Source organism: Urocitellus parryii, chromosome 7 (assembly GCF_045843805.1).
Source record: "Urocitellus parryii isolate mUroPar1 chromosome 7, mUroPar1.hap1, whole genome shotgun sequence".
Classification (NCBI taxonomy): domain Eukaryota; kingdom Metazoa; phylum Chordata; class Mammalia; order Rodentia; family Sciuridae; genus Urocitellus; species Urocitellus parryii.
This window is the reverse complement of record NC_135537.1, coordinates 15492753-15505010: the sequence shown is the minus strand read 5'-3', so window position 1 is coordinate 15505010 and position 12258 is coordinate 15492753. Positions and strand designations below refer to the sequence as shown.

General features: G+C 37.2%; 1 protein-coding gene and 1 long non-coding RNA gene across 6 annotated transcripts in view; one reads left to right on the top strand and one right to left on the bottom strand.

Annotated features, from left to right (window-relative positions):
* Nsmce2 (NSE2 SUMO ligase component of SMC5/6 complex) overlaps positions 1–12258 on the top strand; it is a 223133-nt gene that overhangs the window by 28001 nt on the left and 182874 nt on the right. The window lies entirely within an intron of this gene.
* LOC144256294 (uncharacterized) overlaps positions 9004–12258 on the bottom strand; it is a 77195-nt gene continuing 73940 nt past the window's right edge. The window contains exon 5 of the long non-coding RNA XR_013344068.1: positions 9004–9203. This is a non-coding gene — a long non-coding RNA (uncharacterized LOC144256294). The remainder of the gene's footprint in view (positions 9204–12258) is intronic.

The window sequence follows — 12258 nt, the reverse complement described above, 5'->3', positions numbered from 1 at the left end:
TTGTTAAATGTATTCATTTTATTCTTTTTGATGCTATTATAAATGGAATTTTAAAATTTTCATTTTCAGATTATGCATTGCAAGTGTATAAAGATGCTATAGGTTTATATATATATAAGAATCAGTCCTGTGTCATGTAACCTCATTTATTTATTTTTTTAGTGGATTCCTCAGGATTTTCTGTATACAAGATCATGTCATCTGTGAATAGGGATAGTTTTATTTCTTATTTTCCAATCCAAGTGTCCATTGTGTATTTTTATTTTTTAACCTAATAGCCTAGGCTAGAATCCATAGTACAGTGTTGAGTATACTAGAAGTGATAAGAGCAGGCATTCTTACCTTATTTCTGATCTTAGGGCATCCCATTTTGCATTATTAAGTATCTCATGTTAGCTGTAGAGCTCCTTTCTCCTGAAGTTTCCTTTTAGCTCCTCTATTGAGAAAGCTTAACATCATGCTTAAAGCAGTCCCATCCATTATGTGCATTGAAGGGTGAATTTTGAGCTGACAGGCAATTAACTGATAACTGGCACAACACATAAATAAGCAGGTGGAATGAAGCTGTAAAGGTGCTGTGATGTAAACCTATTTGCAGGATACACTGGGGACACCAGGGAGTCAGCAGTCAATTCTGGCTGAGGATCTGTAGGAGAAATTTCATGCAGAAGATGATATTAAAGAGGAGCCGGTATTCCCTGAAAAGTAGGAGAGGGTAGTGGAAGAGGATATATATATGGAAGAGGGTATTTCTGAGGGAGCAAAGATGAGGAGTGAATAGCTTGTTGTCAAGGTTTATGAAGGGGCTGAGTTTTTACTCTAAATGAAAGTTAACAAGTTAATCTGCCATTTTTGTGGATGCTGGCAAAAGATAGGAGGTTTCTGGGTTAGAGACAAAGGCCTTTAGTGCTTCTTGTAGGTCATGTGGTCCAAATGTTGTGGTTTGCCTTGCTACCCACAACGGGTGATATGGAAGGGTCCAGGGAGATGTTGCAGAGGGTTTGTGTCATAGCTGAGGAGCCTTGGGCTTAGGGCACCCAGATTTTTGTAATGGGCAGTAATCCTGCCTGCCTTTCACCCTGGAGGAAGTCATTATCTCCATTATTTTTCCCTCTTCTCTGCAAGGAGACAGTAAGGTTTGTTCATATGCAAACATCCTTGAAAAGATATTCTAGAGCAAAAGGGCAGTTGGTGTCTTTGCTCACAAGATGAACAGAAAGGTGTGAGAACCAGAAGGAATTGTTTCCAGAACTTGGCTGACTCAGGAACTGCAGGTGGTTCAGCTTGCAGGTTAACTTGAATTTGGCCCTTTCCAGGACTCTCTCTACCTCCTGTTTTAGCTGTAGCACTTCCTGTCTCAAGAAGCTGTTGCACATCTCATGATATAGGAAAGCTATGACTGCTTTTGGGTTCCTTCTTTCTCTCCCTTTTGGCAAAGAGAACAGCCAAAATAACTTTTGAGTTTTTAAATCCAGTTCTAGATTCCTGTTATTAGGTTCAAACTCGTCTCTGCTACTTGGAATAACATGACCTTTTTTCTTTTCTTATTTGTGAAATGGGGATAATATTGTGAGATAGCAGCTAATATCTAGTGAGCATGTAACTACGTGCATCCCAATATCCCCCTTATTTCTTCCTTATTTAAGATTGATGTGAGAATTAAATAACATGCATAAAATGCTCTTCATTATGTGTGGCACATCACATTCATATTTTACTAGTTTTGTTTTTTGTTTTTCATAATTATTTAGGCCCTTTGCAATTGAGAGAAATGGATCCTTTGTAACTTTTGGTTTAGAATTGATTTTGTACAAGTACCGGCAGCCATGAGAATGCAAGTTCTGCTGTTCATTAGCTTGTGCGAGTTTGAACCAGTTACTTCACTTCTTTGTGCTTCCTCTTTCTTATCTGTAAAATTTGGACAATATCCCCTTCATGGTTTTTCCTGGTTTGAAACAGTTATGTTTTGTTGTGCAGAATTTACTTCTAACCTGGGTCCATCAGCTGGTAAACTCTTGTTTTGGTTATAAATGAAATTAGTGGGAAAAACAACTTTAAAGTGTGTGTCTTACTATTGGGATGGGAAATGGCATTGAAAATGTGTGTTGAGGTTGCTGAAACTTCATGTTAGTGAGGGACGTGTGTTGGTGTGTGTGTGGGGGGCATTATCTTAACAGGAAAAAATGACATTTAAGAAGTAGTAATATTTTCAGGTTTCACAAAATTGGTATGGGATTTAATTTCAAGCAAAAAAGATTAGCACTCCTGTGGGAGAGTCTAAAATAGATGTTTAAACCAGTTAACAAAGAGGGCTTATATAACACTTAGAAGGTGCAGTTTTTAGAGCTTTCTCCTGGTGTTCTCTTGAAATGGAACCTTCCACAGTTCTTAGGTAGTTCTGGATTTTGTGGAGTTTGAAAGAATTACCCTGTACCTCATCTTTGTTCCCTCAGTGCCAAGCTTCTGAGCATTTTTGAGTCTTTGAATGAAACTGGATAGTACTGAAATGGATAGTGATGCTATCTATGACTTGTTTTTAATTTTACAATTTCCAAAGTGCTCTGTGTGCCTTTGTCAGGTAGTTAAATGATTGGAAAGCAAAATACAAATAGTAGTTCAGATACTGACTCCACCAGAATTGTGTATCAAATCTCTGTAATGGCCAGAAATCTTTAGATCCAAGTGGATGTCAAAGAAAACCACATAGTCTAATAGGTATTTCAGGAGTTCAGCTGTAAAGCAGTTTCTTTCCTCTTTGGTTACTGGATTATATGTTCTAATAATTTATTTTTATTCATATATTAACATATTTACATCTTCACTCCAGTGATACTATTTTTGCTTTTCATTCTTATTATTCTTGACCATGTCACCAGTGGGAACCTCTCTCAACATATAAGCAAAATCCTTCACATGGTCTGTTTCTTCCATTTTAATATTGTCACAGCACAAGGTGAGTGACTGCTGTGTGAATAGGGATTGTTTTTGAATAGGGATTTTAATATACTGTTGTTCTATGTTTTATAAATGGTTTTGATTGGTTCCAGTTAATACCTTGTAGATAGATTTTCCCAATAAATTTTTGCAAAAATTTACTGAGGTGTGTATTATCTGTCACAATTTAACAAGTGACACATTACCTTCTCTTTTTCACAAAAATCACATTTTAAATCTGAATCTGGAGCCAGACATGGGATACATGCTGTACTCCCAGTGATTTGGGAGGTTGAGGCAGGAGGATTGCAAATTTGAGGCCAACCTTAGCAACTTAGCAAGACCCTGTCTTTAAAAAAAAAAAAAAAGACTGGGGATGTGGTTCAAGACATACATTTATTGGAGGTACTGAGTATTTACTGTGTGCTCCAATGATGGCCCTGGGCAAGTCCTCCTACCATTATGCATATATGTTCTTTCTCAAATCAAGAGATGCAGCTTATTGGGATAATTTGCTAAGTAGTAGTAATGAAATTGGAACCAGAAGTTATTGGGATAATTTGCTAAGTAGTAGTAATGAAATTGGAACCAGAAGTGGGATCTGAATTCATGCTGTTACCCAAATTCATTCATGTTGTTACATGTTGTATTGCTACAGAACAACACACCCCAAAATTTGTGTTGTAAAGCTACAAGTTGTTTATTTTTATTTTTATTTTTTTAAATGTCTCATGATTCAGTCTGTTGACTGAACTAACCCAGGAGGTTCTTCTGTTCCATGTGCTGTAGATTAAGATGGCACCTGTTTGGGATTAGAAGAGCTAAAAATCAAGATGTCATCAGGGCTCTTTCCTTCTGGAGAGACCGTAGTTTTCTTGCTTTTTCTAATTTCTGGAGGCTGCTCAGGTTCCTTGACTCATAGCCTGTCTTCAAATCTGGCAATGGTTGGTCAAGTTTCTCATCATTTGTCACTATGTCTTTGACAATCCTGCTTTTCTCTTTTACTAATAAAGACCTTATGATTCTGTCAGGTCCCCTGAGTAATCCTGAGCCATCTTCTGTACCAAGGTGAGCTGATAAGCAGTCTTTCTTTTGTATGCAACTTTCCATGTAACGTCGCATGTGCACAGTGTTGGGGATTAGGACATGGACATCTTTGTGGGGACCATTATTATTCCTACCACAGATGGAACTTGGGACAGGAACACATTTTTGAAGGGAAATAAGTTCAATTTTAGACATGTTGCCAAGTGGAGGTGACAGTAAGCAGTTTGTATTTGATAAAGATTTGGAAATAAGCTGTACAAGGGTATTAAAGCTGGAGAATGATTTTGCTTCTTAGGGTGAGTGCATGAAGTTTGAAAAGAGGGCTTGGGTCTTCTTTGAGATGCTGAAGGGTTTGGTAAAGGTGCAGAATAAGGTTTTAAGGAAGTTGATAGTCACCTTTGTGGACTATTGTACCTTTTCCCTGAGAGGATGCTTGAACACCTTTCTTAATCTCCTTCTATTAAAGACCAGGAACTGAGGCCCAGAGAGAAATGAGGTATCTTGTCTAAGATGGTATAACTAGTTATTAGAAGCATTTCTTGATACCTGCTTCAGTTTATTTGCCACAATCCAACCTGATTCTATTTAATCTTTCTCTTTTCCTCCACTTCCTCTCTTCTCTCCTTTCCTCTTTTCTGAGATGGGGTCTCATAATGAGACCAGGCTGACCTCAAGCTCCTAGGCTCAAGCAATCTTCCTGTCCTCAACATCTGAGATAGCTAGGACTACATTTAGACTTTTCTAAATGCAGCTGTATCTCCTTTTGCAGTCTCTCACCTCATTTTTTTTTTTTAATAAACAGGCTTTTTATTTTGGAATGATGTTAGATTTAAAAAGGTTGCAGATAATATGGGGAGACCCCTCTGCCCTCACCTCAATTGTTAAAATCTTAAATTGCCACAGTACATTTGTCAAAACTAAGAAACAACATTGATGTATTACTGTTGACTAAATGAAAGGGTAAACTCCAGATTTTATTTGGATATTGCAGATGTCCTTTTTAAAGACATTGTCCAGGATCCAATCCAGGATACCACATTGCATTAGTCATTGTTTCTGTAGTAGCTTTGTAGGCTGCTTCACTCTTGTTTTTTATAACCTTGACAGTTTTGAGGAATTCTCGTTAGGTATTTTGTAGAATGTTCCTCAATTGTAGTTGATCTAATGTTTTTCTTATGATTAGATGGGGATATGGGTTTTTGGAAAGCATGCCACAGAGGTCAAGTGCCCTTCTCATCACATTATTTTGGGAACTCGATGTTATCCTTATGACTGTCATGTTAACCCCGATCATCATGCCCCAGTAATGTTTGTCAGGTTTCTTTGTATAAATATCCCCTGCCTCCCCCCATCCCCCCATCCCCGTCTGCTCTACGTTTTGTTTTTTGGAAGCAAGTCATTAATTCTACCCACACTCAAGGGAGGGAGCTAAAACTAAGGTCCACCTCCTGGGGTGATGAGGGACCATGTAAGTTATTTGGGATTCTATAAAGGATTGTATTTTTTCTGTCTCTGCCTCAGAATCAGTTATTTCTTCAAGTTTCTCTGGTTCTTTTTAATGGAAAATGATACTTAGAAACTAGGATCCTGTCTCTGGGTGGGCTTGCTGCCACCAGAATGTCCTGCTTTCAGCAGCAGAGGTAAAAAGTTTGTGCATGTTTACCAATGTGTGTGTGCACAGGAATGTTAGTTGTTTGTGTCTTTCCATCTGGACCCATATTAAGGTAACCCATAGTAAGTAATCTAGTACTCCATGGTTAAAATTTGTTCGTTTCCCTTTGCTTTCTATAACTTCTGTCTCCAAAATCAAGAAACTTGGCTCCTGCCATCTACCATCCACTTACTGCTTTGAATCCAGTACAGAGGTAAAGCATATTAAGAATTATGAACCCTTCTCTCTGTGACAAACAGCTTCAGCTAGCTCACATGGTTTATGTGGAGTTGTTTTTGCCTTTACTTTCACAGTGTTTGGAGAAAACACATTTCTTTCTTTTTGTTTTTTTGGTTCCAGGGATTGAACCCAGGAGCACTTAACCACTGAGCTATATCCCCAGCCCCTTTTTATATTTTATTTAGAGACAGGGTTTTGATGAGTTGTTTAGGGGCTTGCTGAACTGCTCAGGCTGGCTTTGAACTCTTGATCCTCCTGCCTCAGCCTCCCGAGCCGCTGGAATTACAGGTGTACAACACCATGCACAGCTCAAAACACATTTCTAAGTTTACTTTGGTCTATCCCCAGCCGTATCTTTCAAGGAGACTTGACATACATTTATAATGCAGTTAAATTCTTTTTTCATAGTCTACATTCTGTCCCAGACCCCTAATCCCTAATTGTTACTATTTTGTTTGCGCTGAAGTTCTTCATGAGTAACAGTTTTCTGGGTTTTGACACATTGCAATTGAAAATATACACATGGAAGGCATGCAAGTGTTTTGTACATGCAAGGCTGAGATCAGGACTGTGAGTAAGACTACAGGCAGCTTCATGGGTCAGCAATCAGAGTAAGTTTTTCTGTTTTTAGGAGTCAGGATTAATCCTTGTATCAGGAACTTTCAGTAATCAAGAGCTTAATGGCACTTGGGTTTTTATTTGGCAGATGTCATGTATAAAGCAAAGAGCCAAGTTAGGTCATTGCATCAGGATACACTAGAACTTCAAGTGATGGCAGATGGAATCTCAATGGAAGGGCTGTGGAAGATGTGTGTGGTGCTTGGCTAACACTGTGGCTCTGTGTAGCTATAGTGAGTAATGAGAAAAGTGCTTGGAGATTTTTAAGTATTTGAGGGCATATGTTCTGTCTCTTTGAAACTCCTACAGAGAGATTTCTCACACTATATTCTTTTTTCCTTAGAAACACCTGGGATACTTACTTTAAGTAGAGCTCAGGAACCTGCATTTGAAGCAGACTTCCCAAGTAATTCTGATATATCTTGAGGACCCTAGCTTTGTACTTCAAATGATGAAGTGCCTTGCATGAGTAGGTTATCCTGTTTACTAAATTGAATTGCAGATCGGTTCTGGTACCTTATGGTTAGAAAATCAACATTACAAATAATAATAGTTAACATTTTTAATATTTATTGTTTATTTCATGCTGGACTCTGTGCTACATGCTATTTATCAATTCTCTCATTTAATTTGTGGAAGAAGATAGTATTATTATCCTCTCTGAATGGAAGGTAGGAAAAAAGGAAGTTTAAATAATTCGTCCAAGATCACAATGAGTTCTTAAGTGGGAGATCCAGAATTCAAACACAGGTGATCTACCTCCAGAGCCACATTGTTATTGACAGTATGAAAGCAAAGTTTTAGGTGATTTATGCTCTGCATCTCCATATAAAATATGATAAACTAACTGATCCAAGAAAGAATAGATAAATTAACTGATAAACTATCTGATCCAGGAAAGAATAAGAGACTTAAAATCCCACTGCCATTTTGGTACTTTAGCAATTAAAAAAAATGTATGTTCATATTCTTTGTTCAGTTCTCTAGGAAGTAGTGTGATAGCAAGGTTCCTGAATCTTAAGAATAGATAAAATATTTCAAGTAATTTAGCAATGTTACATGAATGTAAAAATATGCTAGCAGATTTATACATCTTTGGGCTTGAAATGAACTTCCTTGGTCATCTACTCAGAGTCCCTCTTTAAAATGAGGGAATTGCACTCCAGAAATATTAAGTTATTAACCCAAAGCCTCAGAGGAAATTATTACAGTCCCAGATGTTCTGATTCAGCCTGATACTATTTCCACTTTCATTCTGTTTCTATCTTCAGTATCTTGGTGAAGCATGTAAGAAATTTATTAACTAGATTTAAAACATTCATCCCATTTAGATGAACCTAATTAAAAGTTGCACAGATGCTCACTGGAAGAGGACAAATTGTAGCTAAAATTAGATGCCAATTAGTAAATTTTGGAGGAACGTTGGGTGCAATTTCAAAAATAGATGTGAGTAAATGGGATATTTAAGTAGAAAAGCCTATTTTAAAACAAACACTTTTGTAGAAAACATTTATTTATGGGTCCTTACATTCAGTTTTAGTTTTCTAGCTCAGTAAAAGCTTAAAATAATTTAGGAGTGTAAAAATGGGGAAACAGCTGATTGAATCAGTTCTGGATTTGCTGGAAACATTGATTTGCTTCTTTTTGCCTTAAAATTCTGTGAATTCAGAAAGAATCTCGGAGAAAACACAATTTATAACTTTAAACCATATATTAGAACAGTGGGTCTCAAGCTTCCCATGCCTGGGGAACTTGTTCAAATTCAAATGACTGTACCCCCAGATATGGGACTTCATAATTTGTATTGCTAACAAGTTCACAGATGCTACTGGTCTGTCTGCTGGTCACACTTTGAGAACCACTGGATTAGAGAAACAAATAATAAAAAGCAGTCATACTCAGGTGAGGTGATTATAGACTAAAGTGATTTCTGATTTTTTATAAACATTTTCTACCGATTAGATTAATGTTTCCATACTTTACGTAAAAATCTTAGTGATAACACTAAGACATAGTATGAAGTCTTTCCAAGCCATTGTGGTAAGAATAAATTATATTACATGTGGTTTAGATTAAATGCACTTTTTAAATAATATACTTGTCTGAAAATTAGGAATTGATATGAGGTATAAGGAAAATGTAGTCATTCTACCTCCTTGCCCATACCTGCAGCAGGCAGTCTTCTTAATTCCAGCCATTGTAATAGATGTGCAATGGTGTCTAATTTTGGCTTTATTTTAGATTTTCCTAATGATCAATAAAGTTGAGTAGCTTTTCATGCTTATTTGGTATTAACTACATTGGTGAACTTTCTATTCATATTTTGTCCCATTTGTTATTGGGATTTTTTCCTCATTATTGCATTGTCTCATTTGTGAACTTTTGGGGAACACTTCATATCTAAACCAAAATACCCAAGGCTATGATTCTTGTTTTTTTATTCTAGAGTTAATCTTTAAATTAACAAATGAAACATGTTTATATGAAGGCAAGTCAACTTGGTTGAGGGAACTTGAGGACTCTTACTTGTCTTGAGAAGCAACTATTTTCAGGGAAGGGGATGTTTAATATGCCTTATGATCTTTGAAGGACTGTGATCTGGAAGAGAGTTGACTTTCTATATGGCCCAGGAGGTGGCTCTTCCTTCTGTAGCTCTGGAGTAGAGGACCAGGGTTCAAGTTCTTCTTGTGAGATCGAGATGGCATCTGTTAGCCTATCAGAGCGATAGTTTCATCAACCATAGAAAACAGAGAATAAAATAATTCTAAGCAAAGGTTATGAAGTATAAATAAGTTAACATGTGTGAACGAATAATTCAGATTTATTATTTTCACTGCCTGGCACATTCTAGGAGGTGCTGAACCAGCCCCTTTTATAAAGACTCTAATAATTCGTTCTGTTGAGCTGTGGAACAAACTTTCTCATCGCACCAAGAGCCAAAGTCCAGATGGTTATATAAGGGCTTTCTAGAAAATTTTACATGGAGCAGAGATTTATGAAAGCTCTTTAGGGGAAATACAGCATCGACCTTATTGACTGCTATCTTTGGGGCCACCTGCAGAGTGCCAGGTACATGGTTTATGCTCAGCGAATATTTGTTGAATGAGAGAATGAAAGTCCCCCCTGCTAACGATCACTTTCTATTCTTTGTTTAGCATTACTCCTTTCTTGTTTTTAATATGTAACTTTTTTTCTTCTAAGATATATTTGTTTGTCTTTATGTTGTTATTTTAGAATGGAGATTTTGATGTTAAACTGACATAGCCACTCCTCAAACGGTAGTGCGCTCGCCTGGAATGCGTGTGGCCCGGGTTCGATCCTCAGCACCACATACCAACAAAGATGCTGTGTCCGCCGAGAACTAAAAAATAAATATTAAAAATTCTCTCTCCATCTCTCTCTCTCTCCTCTCTCTCTCTCTCTTAAAAAAAAAAAAAAAAAACTGACATAGCCACTCACTATTCTATCTGTTCCTGTGTACTTATTGAAGAGTAAGGCACAGAGATTGTTAATATGATTTCCATCCTGAGAGTAGTTTTCCTCAGGGTTAGTCATTTTTTTTTCTTATTTCTACTATTTCAGTAATAAATATTTAAATTGCTGTAGTTCTTTTTAGAAGGGGATGTCTTATACATAGACCATTCCCATGGGATTGTAACATCAAAAACCTCATAGCAATGGTTGCCTTTGGGAGAGAGTTTGGGAATTGGAGACATCATATTATTGTATTATTGGAATTTTTCAACCATATGCTTTATTAATTTTAAAACATTTTTCCAAAGTGAGTGGGAAAACCCTATGATTCAGCAGACACTAGGAAATAGAAGATTCATACTGGCAATACTATGAAGTACAGTTAATATAGCATAACAATTTGTTAATGTTGCCTCTTTGTGTTTGAGGCACCATGTTGATTGCTTTGCCAACACTCTCAATAATTGTATGAGGTTTTAGTCCTCATTCCCGTTTGTCTTTGCTTCCACAAATTCCTGTGAGAACTTTGGTATTAAACAGAGTCAAAGCCAGACTCTGTTCCTCAAGCCTTTGTCGTCACTGTAGAGAACTTGAGTACAGCCAAGGACTTGAATACCAGAGAGAAAATGGCAGCCACAGCCATTGAAATTATGTTGGATGGGAAATTCTTTGTAAATATTGCTTGCTACCTTGAATTCACTATTTCTTTTCAGTCTACCAGGGAAAATGGGTACGAAGAATGTAGAAAAGTCATTTAGGTTTATTTAAAGACAGACATAACCTTGAAGATTAAGGAGTCTGTAAATGCCCAGATTGCTTTGGATAACAGGCAGATCTATGATTTTATGAATTTAATTTATCATAGAATTTGTTTTATGCACTATTTTGTACTATGCCTTTATTGGTGTAGTTTTATAGAAGATTACAAATGTTCTAAGGAAACATCTGTCTATAAAATGAAGGATATTCTGAGGTAGAGCTCAGTCAGTTTTTTTGTTTTTTCTTTCACTTTTCCTCTCTCTCTTAAAAGAAGTGATTTTTAGGAGAATCCCATTAGACAAGAATAGTTTATTCACTGCTCTATGACTTGTGTGAGATGTGTTTTTATATTTCTGTGTAGTAGTTTAGACGCTGGCATGGTAATTTTAAGTCACACCTAAGGTTAGTTATAACTCCACCACTTACTAACTTTGTGACTTGGGTGAATGACTTAGCCTGTGTGTGCTTCAGGGTCCTTATCTCTACAATTATGCCCAATCCACACTGCTGTGACAAAGGACTGCCTGGTACACAGTACTCAGTGAAGATATGCTCCTTTTAAAAATCTATGCTTTTCTCTGTTCATTCTCAGTGTTTTTGTTTGACTATTTTAACTCTGAAATCAGTCCTGATGGAGGAGAGTAGATGGGCATGAGTTGTTTGTAGCCCCTACTCCAATCTAGGGAATAGCTGACCACCACTTACTTGCTCATCCTTCAAGACACAGTTCAGATTAGCCCTCACCTACCTGCTGCACTTTACCTGCCCTCTGCAGCAGTATTAACTCCTCCTCCTCCTTGCTTGAAAGCTTTTCACCCTCTGTGGGACTTGGACTGAGTGCTCAAGAAGCATTTACAAGGTCAATAATTTTCTGACCTTGGGGAGAAGTATGGTGTTTACAAAGCTTCTCAATGAGCATTGCAGTCTTATGAGTTCAACTTGGTTCTTGGGAAATTAGTACAAACAGCACTTGATACTTTTTAGATCCAAGGGCAAAATACTTTCAGTATTTAACTAATTGCGTTTACAGATAAGTTACCAATTTTGTAATAATTATAGTGACAGATAGTATTTCATTCATGTGTACTGTGGACCAGGCCCTGTTCCTATCATTTTACCTACATTTATCCCACTTAGTCCTCATATCAACACAATGAACTAGGTATTGTAATTATACCCATTGCACAGAGGAGAGAACAGACTCTAGAGAAGTGACTTGTCACAGATTACATAGCCAGCAAATAAATAGCCCAGTTGGAATGAAACCTGACTCAAGAGCTGCCTTTTCAGTTGTTATGTTGTACAGAGAATTGTGTGGACGGCTAAAGATGTTTATAGAGGTGAAGATTTCTTGAGAATTTCTCCCATAGTCACTGTGTCTGTAAAGAAACCAGCTCCTTCCTAGCCTGTGGCAAACACTGTTATGCTCTCTGCCTTCACTGCCAGTGGGAGGCAATTATAAAATGTAGATTCAGTTTTAATTTTACCACACTAATATCTGTGTGGAGTAATAATTATGACTTTAAAGCTCAGTG